The 20015-nt window shown below is 32.6% G+C and overlaps 1 pseudogene; it reads left to right on the top strand.

Moving 5' to 3' along the window:
- The first annotated feature begins 19309 nt into the window (after positions 1 to 19309).
- The window catches only part of LOC107019400, a 6880-nt pseudogene continuing 6174 nt past the window's right edge, over positions 19310 to 20015 (top strand).

Here is a 20015-nt window from a genome sequence, read left to right as displayed (position 1 = left end):
CTAGAATAGCTTGAAGTTGTATTGAAGAGTCACTTCTTGTACAATTGACTTGGTAAGATAAGACCAAGTTTTAATAGCTTGAGGTTGAGTTATGACTCTTTCATGGTAGCTTGAGGTGATGAATCTCATGATAGCTTGGGATGGAGGAATCAAATTCTACAAGGTTTAGCTTAATCTTTTGCTGCAAGGATGCTTAATCATGGTAGCTTGCATTAGTAGTAGGCAAGACAGACTAGGATGGAGGATCGATACTCTAATAGGATTAGCTTGAAGTAGCATGACTAAAGTGCCTTCATGTTAGCTTGATTTGGTTAGGCCAAAACCATTTCATGGAAGCTTTAGGGGAAAGGCCTATACTCTCCTTATGGTAGCTTGATTTGCATGCAAGGTGCATTTCATGGAACAACTTGAGATAGTATTCTCATCGTCACTTAGGTTTGAGGATTCATTCTCCCCTATGGTTAGCTTGCATCTACATGATTTATTGCATGGTGGTTAGGTTGGTACTTTTGTATCTTTCCTATGTCATCCTGGTTGGTTTGTTAAGATGCTTTCCATGGTGGTAAGTCTATTATGTTTGTATGTTGAGGTTAATAGACAAGGATGCAAGATAAGTTAGAGTGGATTAGGATAGCCTAGAAAAGTACATAGAACGGATGGTAGTATGGGAAGTCGTTCATACATGGCACAAGTATCACTTGAAGCTACCTATGACATGACCCCTAAGTGATGTATTCCTAGCTTGTATAGTTGCTATAATGTCTTTCCATGACATGATTGATTTAAGATGATAAGTCCTTGTCAATATGAAGTATTTCTTCAAGTGACACTTAAAGTTGATGAAAGGGAATAGGGTGACTTCAAGATATGCTTAGTGTGTAGGTGAAATGGGATGCCCCACATGCATTGCACAAGTGTGCCTTGAGGTGATCTAGGGGCATCGTGCTTATATGTTATGAAGAACTTAGGTCTTAACTATGAGATTGTATTATGATCAAGAATTACCAAAGAGAGGTACTTAGCTTAGGTAGAAGTATGGGATGCTACCATGGCCTTGCACAAGTATACTTGGAGGTGGCTTGTGAAGTAGTTCACTTGAGTAAGAAGGACAAATGGTCTAAGTATAAACTTACATATGCTTTATGATGACTTATTATGCTTATGATATTCATGTTATGTTCGTGCTATTATCTCTTATGATTATGTCTATTGTTGACTAACCCTTTGAGATATCTTTTGTTTGTTATGATAGTTTCCATACGTGGTACATTTTGTACTGTCGCATATTTTGCCTACATTCTAATCCAAAGTAGGGTGTTGAGGATATTGAGTTTCTTTGAAAGGTAAAGTTTCCAAGGCTTTCAAGGAGTAAAGATTGGTGAGTCCTCATAGCATTCGAGGAGACCACCCCTATGTTGTTTTTGATGTTCTTTGCTATGTTTAAACTTTTGTGGGTTGTGTCCCAAGACATTGTACTCATGTTGTCATAGAAGGTTTTTGAAATATATGTTAGAAAGTCTTCCATTTTATGAAATGATTCCGCATTATGTTTTTAAGAAAAAGTTTTAAATTTCATGTTACTTTTCATATATATATAATGAAAGATGTCTAAGGGATTGTACAAGACCTACGAGAGGTCAAGTACGCCATGTAACTTCTAAGGGTGCTCTGTGGTCGTTACAAACTTAGTATCAGAGCATAAGGTTATGAAATGGTCTTAGGATGTCTCAAAACCACATCTAGTAGAGTTTATTCATCGATTTGATTCGCAACACATCTATTAGTAGGAGGCTATGGGATGCTTAGGAATTCCGCTTCTTCATTCTTCAAGTCGTGCCATAGAGTTTGGCTTTAGTAGGCCTTTCTTCTAATATTTGCCTATGATTTTGTCCAAGTTATGGCTAACACTAGGCCTAATTCTAGATGGGAAGGAGATGACAATGAGGATCAAGATGTTCCTCCCCAAGGATATCAAGCTCCTCCTCAAGTTCCTAATTATCCACAAGTGGGGAATGTCACTCTAAAGGAGTTTAGAACTTCTATGAATTTGTTGGCTCAAGCCTTGACAGCCCAAGAAAATAGGGACGTGGTGGAAAACCCTATAGGAGGAATGAGTTCCTATAGGATTAGGGAGTTCTTGAGGATGAACCCTCCGAAATATAGTGGCTCCAAGGTGGAGGAGGATCCAAATGGGTTCATAGATGAGGTTTAAAGACTTGCTATTATGGGATTAACTTCTAGGGAGAAAGTGAAACTAGCCGCGTATCAAATGAAAGATGTAGCTCAAGTTTGGTATGAATAATGGAAAGATTCTAGGTCGTAAGGGCGGGTCCATAGAGTGAGAGACTTTTAAGTCGGCTTTCCCTGATAGGTTCTTTCCTACAGAATTGAGGGAGGCTAAGTTGAAGGAATTCATAAACCTTAAGAAAAACAATTTGAGTGTGAAGGAGTATGCCTTGGATTTCACTCTTTTGACTATGTATGCTCCAAGCTTGGTAGCAAACCCTTGAGATTTGATGATTAGATTCATGACGGGGTGTCTGAACTAGTAGAAGAAGAGTGTCATATGGAAATGCTTGTTGATGATATGGATTTCTCACGTCTCATGGTGTTTTCCCAACAAATAGAGGAATCTAAACTTAAGAAGGCGAAAGAGAGAAGTAGAATGGATAATGATAGGTCCGATGGAAATGGTCGTTCTAAAAATCAATAAAAGTTTTACGGAAAAGGCTATTTTAATGATCCTATGTATGAGGATGAGAGGGTGTCTAATCCTAGGCCTCAAGGAAATAGCAATCATATTCACGGCCTACTTGCCCTAGGTGTGGTAAGAGACATGAGGGTAGGTGTTTGGCCGGTAGAGATGGTTGTTATGGGTGTGGTGAGAGTGGCCACATGAGGAAGGATTGCCCTAAGGCAAAGGCTAATGTGAGGTAAGGCAAGCAAGTTGCTCCTAATGATGTGAAATATGGTCCTCCAAATAGGAGTAGGTTTTATGCTCTTCGATCCAAGGGTGATCAAGAATGATCTCCTCATGTTCTTTTTCGGTATGTGCTTCCTTAATGATTTGTGAAAATTTTAGATTTGCATGTTGCCTTGAATTGCTTTGTTAAACTTGATATTTTCCTTGTTATGATGAATTAATGTTAGAAAGACATGTGTGTCTTATTCACAAGTGGGGGATATTAAGCCCTTTTCATAAGATCTTTATATGATTACATGTTGCTATGGTCTTCATTGAATGTTATGAAGGTGTGAAGACCTTGTTAAAAATTAACCTAGTTGCATGGAGTGTCTCTTGTTGTGACACAAGTGGGTCAATAAGCAATCTAGGCTCTATGAAGTATGTTGAGCATGTCATAGCTAGGAGATGTTAGTTTCTCCTTGGGTTTTAGTAAGAATATTTCCTTCATGTATGTAGAGTTACATTAGACATGTCTAGCTTGGAATTAAGTTTCCTTGATATGGGTGTGTATATTTAGGAATAATGCATTCACGATGGGCTGTTAGTCTAGAGTTGGTCCTTTAAGAAATGTTTAGGAAGGTGCCATTCAAGGACAAATGTTTCCCATGTGGGGATATTGTTAGGATCTCAAAATGAATTCAGTCAAACAAGATCCTAACATGTGTGTCATGAGCTAATAAGGTGTAAAAGGGTGAATTATTGCATTAGAAGTTAGTTTGAGTATTTTAGAAGAGTTTGGAGGTCAAACGCCCAAGAACGACCAAGACATTCGAAAGTTAGCCTTAAAGTGTACTAGTGTGTTCTAGTGGGCCTTTGCATGTTTTACGTGTTGTTTGGGGTTCAAATTTATAGGAGAGGTTCTTAACATCTAGATGAATGTGTTTAGGTCCAAAATCCTAGGTACGAATCCCCAAGAACCACCCTAGGGGTCCTTGAGGAGGACCCAAACTTTGGCGTGAAACTGCCCAAGGTAGTCCCAAACCACGCCTAGCCAAACGACGCCTCGTGCTTTGACATACGCCCGTCGATTGGGGAGTCACTCCGCACATAGGCATGGTATATAAGCCCCCAAAATGGGTATCTCTGACAAGAACGATGGACGTGCATGAAACTGCTTCAACCAGACAACGGCCCGTCGACTGCACCATCGATTGAACCTGCAACTTTCTTGCAAGTGTCTCGGCTTAGCTAGGGAAGAATTGGGAAATTCACCCCACATTCCAAATAGACCTTGGGCGGTTATTTTTAGATTTTTCAGGTATTTTAAGTATATTTAAGCAATAAAATAGTCATTTAGACTCTAGACTCCAAATCAAAACCTTTCCCTCCCTAAAACTCTCTCAAGAACACCATTGAAGAATAAGAGAAATAGGAGGCAGCTTATAGGAGGACATTCTCCATTGAATCAAGTTGGGTTTAAGTCTATAATCAAATGTATGTGAAGTTTATTCGTCCATGGATTCTTCCATCCATGAAGCCCCCAGAGATATCCCTCAATTGTGAATCCAAGATACCTTAATCTAGGAAGGGTTGTGATTGCATTGTAGGTAAGGCTTGATTGTGATCCCAATCTAGTGGGTAGCATTCAATTATGTTTATAAAATAATAATATGATGTTTTCATGTGGTTTCCTTTATGAATTAGTGTTTTGATGTTGAAGGTGGTCATGGTGGGTTTAGTCCATTAGACGTAAGATTGAAGGTATTAAGTTAATCATCCTAATTCAATTGTCTTGAATTCTAATTAATCATAATAGGATCACCTAGATATGAACTGAACTAGGCCTAATCAATTAATGAGAATCTTGACTTGTAAAGTTTGAATTGAACCTATGTGATTAAGTATGACTAGAATTACCTTCTATTGATCAAATTGAATGAAATAACTTGTAATTGGATATGTATCATGATAGAGTGAAGTTAGATTTGATTATAAGGCTTGTATGTCATTGTTGTTAGGGATTTGGGTATGAAGTCGTTATGATGGGATTGTGATGAGTTGTTCTCTTTATCCTATACACTTAGACGTGAACAAGCTAGGATAAGCAAGTCCTCTCACATAGATAGATTCTAGGTTGACCTATAAACCTAAAATGAATCAAGGCATGATAGACTAGAATAGCTTGAAGTTGTATTGAAGAGTCACTTCTTGTACAATTGACTTGGTAAGATAAGACCAAGGTGTAATATCTTGAGGTTGAGTTATGAGTCCTTCATGGTAGCTTGAGGTGATGAATCTCATAATAGCTTGGGATGGAGGAATCAAAATCTCCCATGTTTAGCTTGATCTTGTGCTGCGAGGATGCTTAATCATGGTAGCTTGCATTAGTAGTAGGCAAGACAACCTAGGATAGGGATCGATACTCTCCTAGGATTAGCTTGAAATAGCATGACTAAAGTGCCTTCATGTTAGCTTGACTTGGATAGGACAAAACCATTTCATGGCAGCTTTTTAGGGGAAAGGCCTATACTCTCCTAATGGTAGCTTGATTTGCATGCAAGGTGCATTTCATGGAACAACTTGAGATAGTATTCTCATGGTAGCTTAGGGTTGAGGATTCATGCTCCCCTATGGTTAGCTTGAATCTACATGATTGGTTTCATGGTGGTTAGGTTGGTACTTTTGTGTCCTTCCTTTGTTAGCTTGGTTGGTATTTTAAGATACTTTCCATGATGGTAACTCTATTATGTTAGTATGTTGAGCTTAATAAACAAGGATGCAAGATAAGTTAGCTTGGATTAGGATAGTCTAGAGAAGTACTTAGTATGGATAGTAGTATGGGATGCCATTCATATATTGCACAAGTATGACTTGAAGCTACCTATGACATGACCCCTAAGTGATGTATGCTAAGCTTGGATGGTTGCTATAGTTGCTTTCCATGACATGATTGATTTAATATGATAGGTCCTTATCAATATAAAGTAGGTTTACAAGTTACACCTAAAGTTGATGAAAGGGAATAGGGTGACTTCAAGATATGCTTAGTGTGTGAGGTAGAATGGGATGCCCCACATGCATTGCACAAGTGTGCCTTGAGATGATCTAGGGGGATAGTGCTCATATGTTATGAAGAACTTAGGTCTTAACTATGAGAGTGGATTATGATCAATAATGACCAAAGAGAGGTACTTAGCTTAGGTAGTAGTATGGAATGCTAACTTAGCCTTGCACAAGTATACTTGGAGGTGGCTTATGAAGTAATTCACTTTGAGTAAGAAGGACAAATGATCTAAGTGTGAACTTGTATATGCTTTATGATGACTTATTATGCTAATGATATTCATGTTATGTTCATGCTATTATCTCTTATGATTATGTCTATTGTTGACTAACCCTTTGAGATATCTTATGTTTTGTATGATAGGTTTTCATAATTGGTACATTTCGTACTAACGCATATTTTACCTACATTCTAATCCAATGTAGGGTGTTGAGGAGATTGAGTTGCTTTGAAGGGTAAAGTTTCCAAGACTTTCAAGGAGTGAAGATTGATAAGTCCTCATAGCATCCTAGGACACCACCCCTATGTTGCCTTTTATGTTCTTTGCTATGTTTAGACTTTTGTGGGCTGCGTTCCAAGACATTTATACTCATGTTGTCATCAAAGGTTTTTTAGACATATGTTAGAAATGCTTTCGTTTTATGAAATGATTTCGCGTTATGTTCTTGAGAAAAAGTTCTAAATTTTGTGTTACTTTTCATACATATGCAATGAAAGATGTCTAAGGGCTTGTACACGACCTCCGAGAGGTTAAGTACGTCATATAAATTCTAGGGGATGCTCCCCGATCGTTACAACAACCAAGACATGAGAAAATAACAAGACAATTTTGTTCCACTAACTGTCCAGCCGAAATAAGATTAACAGTAAGTTTATGGACAAAAAGGACATTAATGAAGCAAGATGATTTTTCAATCTTAGAGGCAGGTAAAGTTTCACCATTGGCTGTGAAAATAAGATGATTTTTTATGGAGTTGATAAAGAGTGTAAATTATAAGTATCTCCTGTCATATGGTTAGACGCAACTAAATCTACATGCTAAACTTTTGAATTCCTATTTAAATTCTTACCAGGATAGGCAACGGTAGAGCACTAGAAATAGCCCCGGGGAGAGCAGATGCAACTGAATTTTGTATCATCTTTTGAAGTGCATTCGGATTCAAAGAAGATGGTGCATAAGCTTCAGACACTTGATAAGCTTTGTGCTTGGTTTGACACGTGTTTGGGCATCGATCACACTCCAAATTATATGGCCAGGCTTCTTACAATAATTGCATATGTTTCTTTTCTTGCAATGTGACGCAATATTGTCGTACTCTTTGCATTCAAAGCATTGTGGTCTAAACTTTTGAATTGATATATGAGTTATGAGTTATGGGTACCTTTTGATGTATACATAGTCGTGTCAATTGTGTAGGAAGAATCCATGGATGCTAGAGTATTGATGCGAGTCTCCTCATGAATGAGTTCTCCAAACACTACATCGATGTCTGGAAGAGTTTCTCTATTAAGAATGTTAACTCTAATATGCCTAATTTCATGAGAACGTCAAAAAACAAATTGATATTTAGTTTGTGAAATGTATCTTTAACTCTTAGTGACTCGAAGAATGACTGTGGAGCAATTTGTTTTTGTAGCAAAATCGAGGACATCCTCTGCAAATATAAGGTACACAATTCATTGATCTTTGTTCTATATTCTTACATCATTGAACTATCTAAGATATTTTTTTTCAAAAGAATATTAATTTAAAGAATAAAAGATTTTAATTTGTTTATTGCATTTTTTATATTCTATTACTTTTTTTTTATTTACAACAACAACTGCAGCAACAACAACAATCAAAATTTTATTATTATAATTAAAATTTTACTTTCTAGTAAATATTCTATCCGAACCATTTGGTAAAATACGACCTAACCAAAATAAAGATCCATTAATCCGATTTCAATGCCCATTAGCCCTAATTTCTATACTCATCATTCTTGCAACGCTTCAAATAGAGAGAAAAGCCATTCATGTCTTGATTGAGAGAGAAGATCCAACAATAGGTAAAAGTTTAATTCTTCAATTATTTCTTTACTCTTTTGTATTGTATTTGTTTCTTGAATCTTTTCAAAATCTGGACAAAATATCTCAAAAATTGTATATATTTCTTTTATTGCAATTAGGGTTCGTCAATTTAACATTTCTAAACTTAATAATTGTAGTGCTTGTTATTTCGGCTATTTTATATCTCTTTACTCTATGGTAGAAATTAGGGTAGTCAATTTTTTTATATTTATGGGCATTTCGACAAGTTTTAGTTTATATTTTTTGATTGAGAATTTGGTGTTTAGTGGTATTGATCTCACCGAATATAAAATTAAACAGAGTTGTTTGTTGTATATGGGGTATCCATTTATTTTAAGGTAATTTTTGTCCCCTAATTGAATGACACAATGTGAATATTATAATGTTACCGAAACTTTTTTCTTTTTTCATGGTTTGTGGTCCTTGAATGTGTTACTATTTTGTGTTCACATAAGTTCACACGATTTAAAGTCAAACTTAGATTTTTTCAAGGATGCGACGCATATTCGATGACATTTTTTAAGATTCCAACCAACATAGACGATCACTATACCAATCTATTTGAATAATACATAACATTAACAATAATACGTTATATACATGTCTCTTTTTTTGTTTTATTTTGCAGGATATTAAAGTGATCTTGGTGGACATAATCTTCAATTATGATGGAGAATGAATTGAAAAATCAAATGTCATGTATTCAAAGAAATTAATCGTTACTGGACAGGTTATGATCTTGATCTCCTTTTCTTTTTTGATATCGTAAACGAGTACAATAGTAAGCTTGGATATTTAGGTGTTCAGCAACTTATTGTTGTCATTCCCTCTGGTAACTATCACGAGATAGATGGTGATAATGGTATGAGACGAATATTGTACTTAGTGTCTAAAGAATCTAAGGTCCTTAACATATATGTTGTAGATGAAGGTGAGGAATTAATAGAAGTTCATAATATTTCTCAACATTTTGAGTCATATGTTGCAATAACTGAAGTTGGAAATGACAGTTAGAGTGAAAATAAGAGTGATGATAATCATGTCGAGGTAGAGTATGATTCTGATAACTTGAATAAGATTGTGTTTCAAAAAAAAATAGGATATTGATGAAAAGTTGTTAGATTACAAGGAGTTATGCATAGGTATGAGTTTCAAAGATATACCCGAAGCTAGATTATGCATTAACTTGTATGCTCTTGTAAACAAAAGAAATTTGAAACAGTTGAAAAGTGATTCATCAAGGTTGACATATGAGTGTGTTGCATGATGCCGTTTTTCATTGCATATTTCTGGAGATAAAGACATACGGGGGGTTTGAATAAAAACCCTAGAAAAATGCATGACTGTAACGGAGTATCAACCCTTTCATTGTCAAATGCTTTGTTACAATCATGCGTATTTTTCAGGGGTTTTATCCTAACACCCAACATGTCTTTATCTCCAGAAATATGTAATGAAAATGACATTCTGCAACACACTCATACCTCAACCTTGATGGATCACTTTTGAAAGGCAATCTTATTCAAGTCATCAGAATCATACTCTACCTCGACATGATTATCATCACTCTCATTATCACTCTCACCGTCAATTTCAACTTTAGTTGTTGTGACATATGTCTTAGAATGTCGAGAAATATTATGAACATTTATTAATTCTCACTTTCATCAACAATATATATGTTAAGGACCTTAAATTCTTCAGACACTAAGTACATAACTGTCTTATATCATTATCACCATCTATCTTGAAATAGTTACCAGAAAGAACAGTAATAATAAGTTGTCGTTGAACACCTAATTATTAAAACTTACTGTTGTACTCATTTACAATATCAATAAAGGAAAGGAGGTTAGGATCAGAATCTGTCCAAGTATCGATTAATTTCTTTGAATACATGGCATTTGGTTTTTTAATCCACTCTTCACCATAATTGAAGATTATGTCCGCCAAGGTCATCTTTGATATCCTCTAGAACAAAACAAAAAAAGAGACATGCATGTCGCATAGTATTGTTAATGTTGTGTTTTGATCAATTGGTTTGATATAGTGATCATCTATGTTGCTTGGACTCTTCAAAAATGCCATCGGATGTGCATTGAAGCCTTGAAAAGTTCCACGTTTTACTTCAATTATTTGAGGTTATGTGACCACAAAATAATAACACATTCAAGGACCACAAACCATGAAAAAAGAAAAAAGTCTCAGTAACATTATAATATTCACATTGTGTCATTCAATTAGGAAAAAAAAATTACATTAAAAAAAATGGATACCCCATACAACCAACAATTTTGTTTAAATTTATATCCGGTGAGTTCTAAATCACTAAACACCAAATTCTAAACCAAAATTATAAACTAACACTTATCGAAATGCCCATAAATATTGAAAATTGACAACCCTAATTTCTACCATAGAGTAAAGAGATAAAATAGACGAAATAACAATCACTGCAATTATTAAGTTTATAAATGTTAACATTGACGAACCCTAATTGCAATAAAAGAAGATATACAAATTTTGAGATATTTTGCCCAAATTTTGAAAAGATTCAAGAAATAAATACAATACAAAAGAGTAAAGAGATAATTTAAGGATAAAACTCTTACCTATTGTTGGATCTTCTCTCTCAATCAAGACATGAATGGCTTTTCTCTATATATGAAACGTTGCAAGAATGATGAGTATAGAAGTTAGGGTGAATGGGTATTGAAATCGGGTTAATGGGTCTTTATTTTGGTTAGGTCGGATTTTACCAAATGGATCGAATAGAATACTAAATAGAAAGTAAATTTTAATTATAATAAAAATGTATACACCACGTAAGAGACATGTAGGCACCAGGTAGACTAATAAAAATGTTGACATAATACTTAACTATGCAAGGACAAGCAGGTGATTTAAGTTGGATGATGAGGGCAAATATATCAAAAAAGCATGACGAAGGTAAATATAACCCTTTTCTAAGAGTTCAAGGGCAAATATGACCCTTTTCAGTTTAAAAAAAAATGAAGGATAAGAAAGAATTACGAAAAGGTCTTCATTAAATATATTTATATAATAATTGAATTTTTAAATTTAAATAAAAAAATATTTTTATTAGCTTTAAAATAAAAACTCTTAGGCAAAAGAATTCTAAATGAACTCTTTTTATTTCAATAACTTATTATCTGAAGGTATTGTAAAATAAATTTAAATAAATTTAATTTTACATTAAATTAAAGTATTAATATGTAACAACTGCAACAACAACAACAACAACAGTAGTGATGGCAAAAATAATAAAAAAATAAATAAATAATAATAATAATAATAATAATAACAATGTCAATAATAGCGAGAGTAATATTATTAATAAGAAAAATAGTAATAATAATAAATAGTTGTAGTAATAGTAGTGAAAATAATTTTTTAAAAAATAAAAAAATAACAAATAAAGAAAAGAAGACAAAATGAGGAAAAAAGGAAACAGAGGGTGGGGGGATATTTTATGGATTTTAATTATTTCTCTCAATATTATTTTGTTTTGTAAGAAAGGATATTATATATATTTATATAGTAGTAGAAAGTCTAAAAGGTTTAGTCAGCCATAACGTTAGTGGTGTTATTTATCCCGTAATTTATTATTCCTAATATTAGATATGTTAATACTTGTAGTAACTAAATTAGTACTAAGCTGATCTTCGGTTAGCGTATGCAACATGTACAAAGGAGGTTCCAAAAAGAGCATTGAAGATCAGTTGCATTTATTTTAGCTTTTGCTGCCAAAGTATGTGCTACCTTATGCATGTTTAAGAGCATTCCCTCAACAAGAGATTATATTTGTGAATAGAGGCAAATTGTCATGATCAAAAGCATTATCCATGTTTAACTTGAAGACTCGCACGAGAGGAGAAGGGTTATGGGGGTTGGGTGAAGGTTTTTTAATTTGGAGAATCCAATGGAATTAATTGGTTGTCCGTTGGAATAGGAATAAGTATGCCAAGTTGGTTCAAAATATCCAATGCAATACAACATTCTGTTTAGCTTTGTGACAAACTAAACATATATTAGATGGGAGAATAGGAAGGTGTTGAGGTAGTAATTAGTAGAGAGCCGATTAAGGAGGGATTGCCAAAGCAAATACTTGATTTGGTTGAGGGTAGCTATATTTTTTTATTTATTATCAATATTATATGTTAAATTTGCAATATGTATTAAGTGAATTAAGTATATATATATATATATATTATATATATATAACTGTTTTTAAAAATATATTATGCTTCTATTGTAAGAAGTTGACACATTTTATTATAAGAGTATTAAAATGTATGATAAATGTATTATCCATCAATAAATGTATTATATGTGAATAATAAATTGTTCTTTGTAATATGAATTAAAAGTGTATTATAAATATATTAAAAGTGATCAAGTGAAAAAAATGTTATTGCAATAAATTGTAGATATTTTTTATTTATAATATATTTATATAAATTTTCCTTTAAAAATTTAAGGATAACGAAGCAAAACAAAAAGATCTTATTTTAAAAAATAGATATGATGTTTTGAATTCAAATTTAAATGAAATTTAAATTGTAATAGAATTTTAACTTTTTTAGCTTCTCTTATATATAGTCCTAATAAAGTCGTCATACTTTTTTTAAGTTAATAATTATTAGTTTTAATGATGAATTTTGTTTACTGCATTCTTTATATTTTTCATTGGTTGTTATAAAATCCAGTTATAAGAATATACTCATAAAGAGAAGAAGACAAGAGAAGCAGATAGAAGAAGAGAAATTTTCTTCTTATTTAAGTGTATATTACAATGGTGAATGATATCTCTATTTATAGGTAGAGAAATCAACCAAAAGGTCACCTTGTTTAATGTCACATTAGTAGATACATTTCTATCCCAAAAAGGTTCATATCACCTTGGGAATACATATTCATGATGAGGATAAGTTTATGATAAGCTTAATGGATAATCCACTTAATTTAATGTATTTATAACACTCCCCCTTGGATGTTCATAGATAATGTGCCTCGTTAAAATCTTACTAGGAAAAACCCTGTGGGAAAAAAATTCTAGTGAAGGAAAAAGAGTACACATATCTTTTAATACGCACTATTTGTTGCCTCATTAAGAACCTTGCCAGGAAAATCCAGTGGATAAAAATCTCGATCAAGAAAAAAAGAGTGCAACGCGTATTATACTCCCCCTGATTAAAACATCACTTAATTTCTTGTGATGATGTCTCCAATCTTCGTACATTGTGGTTGGTATATTCTTTTTCAAAGAAAAACCACACATTTTTTGAATATGGTGTGTCATTTATCTCAACCAGACGCACTTTTGACTTGCTTCATGGAGGGCTTTTATTTTTGCGTAGCAACATTTGCTTTATTGATCGTCAGGATATTATTGTGCCTCCACATGAAAACAAATAGCGTGTTTGAGATCGTGTTTTATGCGAATCAGATAAATATTCTGCATCTGCATAAACAATCAATTTTGTCTTGGATTCCTCGGAATAGAATAAACCCATAACTATGGTCCTTCGAGGATATTCAGTCATGTGTTCAACACCATTTGAATGTCCTTTTATCGGGGAGAAACTGAATCTTGCCAGTAAATTTACTGCAAAACAAATATCTGGTCAAATATTGTTAGTAAGATGCACTAGTGCCTTGATTGCACCAAGATATGAAGTTTCATCACCATGAAACTCTTCATCCTTCTTTTGAGATCAAATTGAATCATCATTTATGTCAAGTGATCTCATAATCATTGGGGTACTCAATGAATGTGATTTATCCATATAAAATTGCATCAAAATTTTTCAGTTTTGCACTGTTAGACAAATATTTCATTTGTCAAATCACCAATCTGTAGGTCAAGACAAAATTCTGTCTTACCAAAATATTTTTATAAAATACAAGGACAATTAGGGTCATTCTTTTGTACCCTTTTTTTTCTTGACTATTTCAATCCACATAAGGATTCTTGAAGCTTTATTGAAAAAGTTTCTTCAAACTCTTATATGTTTCAGACACCTCGATTGTTTCAAGGATTTTCATATAACATTCGTTGTCTAGCTAGACATTGCAATTATTCGTTACATGCATTCAAGTTTTTCGTATGTTGCCAGATCAAAACAAACCTCATTGCATCCACCGTACGAGAAAAACATTCCAAAAATGTCAGGACTTTTGCGACAGATCTATATGTCCCAAGGCACAAACCGTATTTGATATCTTACGGTTATACAATCGCATAATAATTATTTATATCCCACTAACATTATACCTTGATTTATGGACTATCTGTCCAAAACGTCACTTTTGTAAGTGAAACAATATACTTGAATCATGCATTTTACTTGGCCAACCTTTTATCTGTCCACACTATATAATATATTTGAATCATGCATTTTACTTGGCCAACCTTTTATCTGTCCACACTATATGACAGTTTTGAATTCAAGATCATCGTCACAATTTATATCATTGAGCGCTACCTCATATCAAAGATACTGTCGACGGTTATTTGATATTGATTCCAATATGACAACTTATCAAGATCTCTTCATTTTTCATTATTTTTCAGGTACCTTAACCTTTTTCGAGGTTTTATGAAGTGTTATGTCAATGTGCTATTTTATAGCATTTGCCTCGTTATCATGACCATATTGATCATTTGCTCCTTCCTTCTTCAAGGAATTTTATATTTGAAACTGATTGGTCTATTATGCTTTCGTCGTACCATAGACTCTGTCCTTCAAGGATTTCAAATTGGAGCATTTGCAGCTGAATTATATCATAGGGTCAGTGCATTCATCTGGAAATTGATTTGCAACATTATGCAAATGAATTATCCCTTGAACTTTAAGTTCACATATATATTTAACGAGGATCTAGATAATTCATAATTAAGCTCACACATAATTTTCAGCTGTCAAAATCATCTCTCCCCTAATGTTAGAAAATCTAACATTCATCCCAATCGTATTTGGGAATTCATCTTTGTGCGTGGTGGAGAAATTAATATCATAACCTCACATTTAACATTTTAGATGAAAATTATATGATTCCTGACCCTGAACCAATTTTAATGGGGAAACCTTGTTGGCTTGATGCATACATGTGTTGCTACATGTTATATAAATTTATCTCATACCAAATTTTATTTTGGGAGTTCTGTTCTCATAACCATGATTTAGTTATAGTTTGAGGCATACAATTTTTGCTAAATCAACCAGCATTATCAATATAATTTCATAATTTGGAACTGTGCTCTTAATTTAACAATTCGAGCAAACAACCTTACAAACACCAATTTGTAAGTTGACAATAAAGCACATGTGATCATTGCATAGATGCATCTATCATATAGTTGCAGATGATCCACATGGAGGTGAATGAACCCATATTTACCTTTTTATATGTTCCAAAAACTTCAGGGGATTACAATCCCAACCTTAGCTGGTACAATGAAAACAAGCAATACAAGAGAATTCTTGAAGAATCTTTTATTTTTACATCATATAAGCCACATAAATTCTCAATTACGTTTGAATCACATTTAATCAGAATGGTCAACTGATCATGGCAATTGATCTTTATTTCAGTACACTTATAGTTTAATTTTGCATGTGATTCCATCAGCATGCTCGTGTGAGGAAAAAATGGGTAATATTTGTAACCCTCTTCGATTGTAGTAATTTAAAGATATTAAATCTTTTCATTATTTATAGTCTCAGTATTTCTTTTCAATTTATCCGAAACTTAAAAAGTTTCTTTTGAGACTTACTACAACCCAAAATTATTCCTTTGATAATAGCACAACTCGTTAGAGCTTGCAATTTAATTTTGTGTACTATCACATATTCCATGACACCATCCCTATGGTGAGCATCTCCTTCAATGAGGAAAATATATTATCATTGTCATGGTCAAAATCATTACGAGCAAGACATGTTTCTTGCTTTACTTTTGTTGTAACATAGGTACACAACCAATGACAAATTTGTATTCCCACACAATAATGACTACAACCCTTATAGGCAAGAACTATTTCTTTCTTTTGCCCTTTCGGTAGTTCACAATAAACATATCATAGTGACGTATAAACATACAATACCATTAACTATTTCTGGCAAATAAAATTTATTTCCTCTCAAACCTCCCGTAGAGGTGAATTTTGGTGTATATATCATTTTTTCTCAAACCTCCCATAGAGGTGAGTTGTGGCATATATTCAACCCATAATGATTTTATCACATCTTGACCCATTCTCTTATAGAATGGTCGAGCATTCACGATACTCATCACAAGTCACATTCTCTTCAAGGAATGAACTAATCATTTATATGTACTTCATAAATTTTCATTATAAGTACATTGTCATGATTTTAAAATTCATCATATTTACATGATACACCTCAACATCACTTTGAAAGATCAAGTGTACCATCACTTTATCTTCTTGTCTTTTGATGGAGGACTTATAAACTTGTCAAATTATTGGGTCGACAACATTCACAAGTCCAATGTCCTTTCATACCATTTTGATAATGAAAAGTGCCTTCACATTTCGAAGGACTATTTGGAGAACAATATTGTTCTTCTTTTTATAATTACCACAATGATGACTATTATAATTCTGTCCCTTCATGCCCTTTTTCATATCGTTAATCATTTGTCATCTTTCAAATTAATTATTTACTGCTACCACATTCATACGATAGAATGAAGCAAGTCAACATCAGATTTCAAAGTTATCATATGTTGCTACCACATTCTTTTCAAGGAATGGAGCATATTCAATGGGACAAATTCCAAGGCTTTTCATCAAAAATATATTATTTTTCTTAGTCATCATTTTATCATCGCTATGGTGCATTGGCTCAAACTCAATGTCTTACCTATATAAGGCGTGTTACGCCATAATTCTATAGGACTTGAACCCAATCATGGTGCGTCAAAACTCAAATTGATCTCTTACCTTTTTGGTGCGATAGAACTTGAGTCTATCGTCTTATCCTCAAATATTTTTCATTATGGTGCATCCGGACTTTAACCTGATGTATTATCCTTTTGGTGCGATGAAACTTGAATCCATCGTCTTACCCTTAACCAACGGTATAATAGACCGAAGTACAACATGACTTACCCTTTGAGTCTTTCAAAACAATCAAAATAATATTCAAACTCATGCTATTAAAGTTTTATACCTTCTTCTATTTAAGAAGTTTTGTATAGCATGTCATATTCAACCAATAGTTGTATATGTCTTTGGCTCCTGATAATTATTAGTGATTGAATGCTATTGTATTCTAAATCATAAAAATATTTTAGAAAATACATACCTGATTTTATGCATATAATACCTTAATTTTCATAACGAGATCAACCAAAACATGAGTTAAAGAAAAACTAAAACTCAATTTTAATTGGCTAGAGACTCGTGCTGATAACGTGTTATAAAATCAAGCTATAAGAATATAATCATAAAGAGAAGAAGACAAGAGAAGTAGATAGAAGAAGAGGAATTTTCTTCTTATTCAAGTGTATATTACAATGGTGAATGATATCTCTATTTATAGGTAGAGAAATCAACCAAAAGGTCACCATGTTTAATGTCACATTAGTAGATACATTTTTATTCCAAAAAGGTTCATATATCACCTTGGGAATACATATCCATGACAAGGATAAGTTTATGATAAGCTTAATGGACAATCCACTTAATTCAATATATTTATAATTTATGAATTTATTAACTGCATTATTCAATATTTTTCATTTTCTACAAATATTATATAATAATTACATGATTTGTTGTCTATGTATATTCATATATTTTAATTATGGGACATTAGGATGTGGGAGAAGGGGTAGGGGCAAAAATTTTATTGAGAAACAATATAATAGTACATCTATTCTTTAAAAATAATATCTTTTAAAATGTTTCAAACAAAACATCATTAACTCAAAGTGCTTTAAAAATAAAAATTTAATATTATTTATGCACCGGAGAAATACGTATACTAGTATATATAGATAAATATATAGGATTTTCATTTCCTCTTTTCTTAACCCAATTAGAAAATAAAAAAAGTGTCCAAAATACTATTGGACCATCCAAAAAGATTTAAATATACTTCAATCCACCTATTTGACTAAAAATATCTTCCTCTCCACTTTTTTAGTGCACGAACATACTTTTCTTAAATTAATTTTATTATGGAAAAATTACTAAACTACACTACTTTAATTTATCTAATTTCATTAATTTTCTACTAATTTATTAAATTTCAAAAATTCCTTTTTTTACCCCCCAATGATACTAATTAACTTTACATGTTGTAAACTTAAAAAGTTATATTAACCTTCACAAAGTCAGAAGTTACCGTCCCAAGTTAAAATTAATTCAATTCCCCCAAAAATCTCTCCTTCCCCAATTTCTCCCCTAATTTTCAGTTTCAATTGTAAATCAAATTTGAAATTCAAAATATTCTATGGATTATTATCAATGTTCATCCGAATTTGAGTCCTAAATCAAGTATATCATTTTTATTTATCTAATTGGAATTGTGAATTTGAGTATCTTTTGATGTGTTGGACATAATATTTAATGTATCAAAGAAATACATTTAACTTTATGGTTTCGTTTATACATAGTTTTAAATAGTATTTGTAAGTTTCATGTTAACATGTTTAGTTATATTTAGTATCACTATTAGGCAATTTTTAATAACATTTAAAACAGAAACATAATTATATGCAATCAATAGTTTAGAAACTTTTTATATATGTTACAATTTGATAAAATTTTATTTGTTTTATTGCAGAATATGAATTACGTCATTAAACATATTCCAACTAATGCATTAAAGTTTGGTCCAACATACAACACGAATTTTGTAGAACACTTAGTATCATCTAATAAGGATGAAGGTATGAAATTATTTAAAGAAATAATTTTTGCACTATACCTAAATATTCCTACATGCAATTGTCAATGCCAAATTACTAAGTGTTTATACTTGTTAGAGATTGAGCATAATAATTTAGATCAAGAGATTCACATTCGTCATGCCAAAGGGAATGTGTTAAAATTTAGTATCAGTGATTTTATCATTGCTATTGGTTTGAATTGTAAAGGTAATGTAAAGGACTTTACATATCTGGACTTAAAAATTAGTAGGTTAGTTGAAAGATATTTTCCTGATACTACATATAATGTTAATAAACAAACATTGGTAGATCGGTTTATGGTAGGTGAATGGGACAATAATGAGGATGCCCTTCAGATGGCTATACTGTATTTTATCCATACATTTTTGTATTCCCAACTTGGTGATACACGAATTCCTATTGAATATTTCTATATGGTGGAAGATGGTAGTTACCAACAGTTTTCTTGGGGAATAGTTGCTTTTCAAAAGTTAATGAGATCTTTTCGAAAAAAGTACAAACCCTCCAAGAAGTTGTATCGGTTGAATGAATTTCCATATGCACTTAATATATGGATTTATGAATGTGCTTCTACGATAAATACCGATATTGCTGTCAAAGAAGAAAACAGTATACCAAGAATTCGCAACTGGCAAGTTGTTGGTTTGAAGCCCAAGTTTGAGTTGTTAATGGAAACAATTTTTTTAGAGGTAATTAATTCAATAAAGCATTCTTAATTAATTAGTTTAGCTATGCGATACAACTTTAATATATTTATTGTCATTAATTAATTGTTTGTTTTTTAGATTGGATGTTCTAATATTGTCACGACCCAAAACCGAGCCGCGACTGGTACCCACACTTACCCTCCTATGTGAGCGAACCAACCAATCTAAACCCTAACATTTCAATAAAATATCAACAGAAAGTAATGCGGAAGACTTAAACTCATTAATTAAAAACCAATTCAATAAAATCTAAAATTCAACATCTATTATTCCCCAAAATCTGGAAGTCATCACC

The sequence above is a fragment of the Solanum pennellii genome, chromosome 5, assembly GCF_001406875.1.
Source record: "Solanum pennellii chromosome 5, SPENNV200".
In the NCBI taxonomy this organism is placed as follows: Eukaryota; Viridiplantae; Streptophyta; class Magnoliopsida; order Solanales; family Solanaceae; genus Solanum; species Solanum pennellii.
Note: the sequence above shows the minus strand (reverse complement) of the source record. Positions and strands in the feature narration are given on the sequence as shown.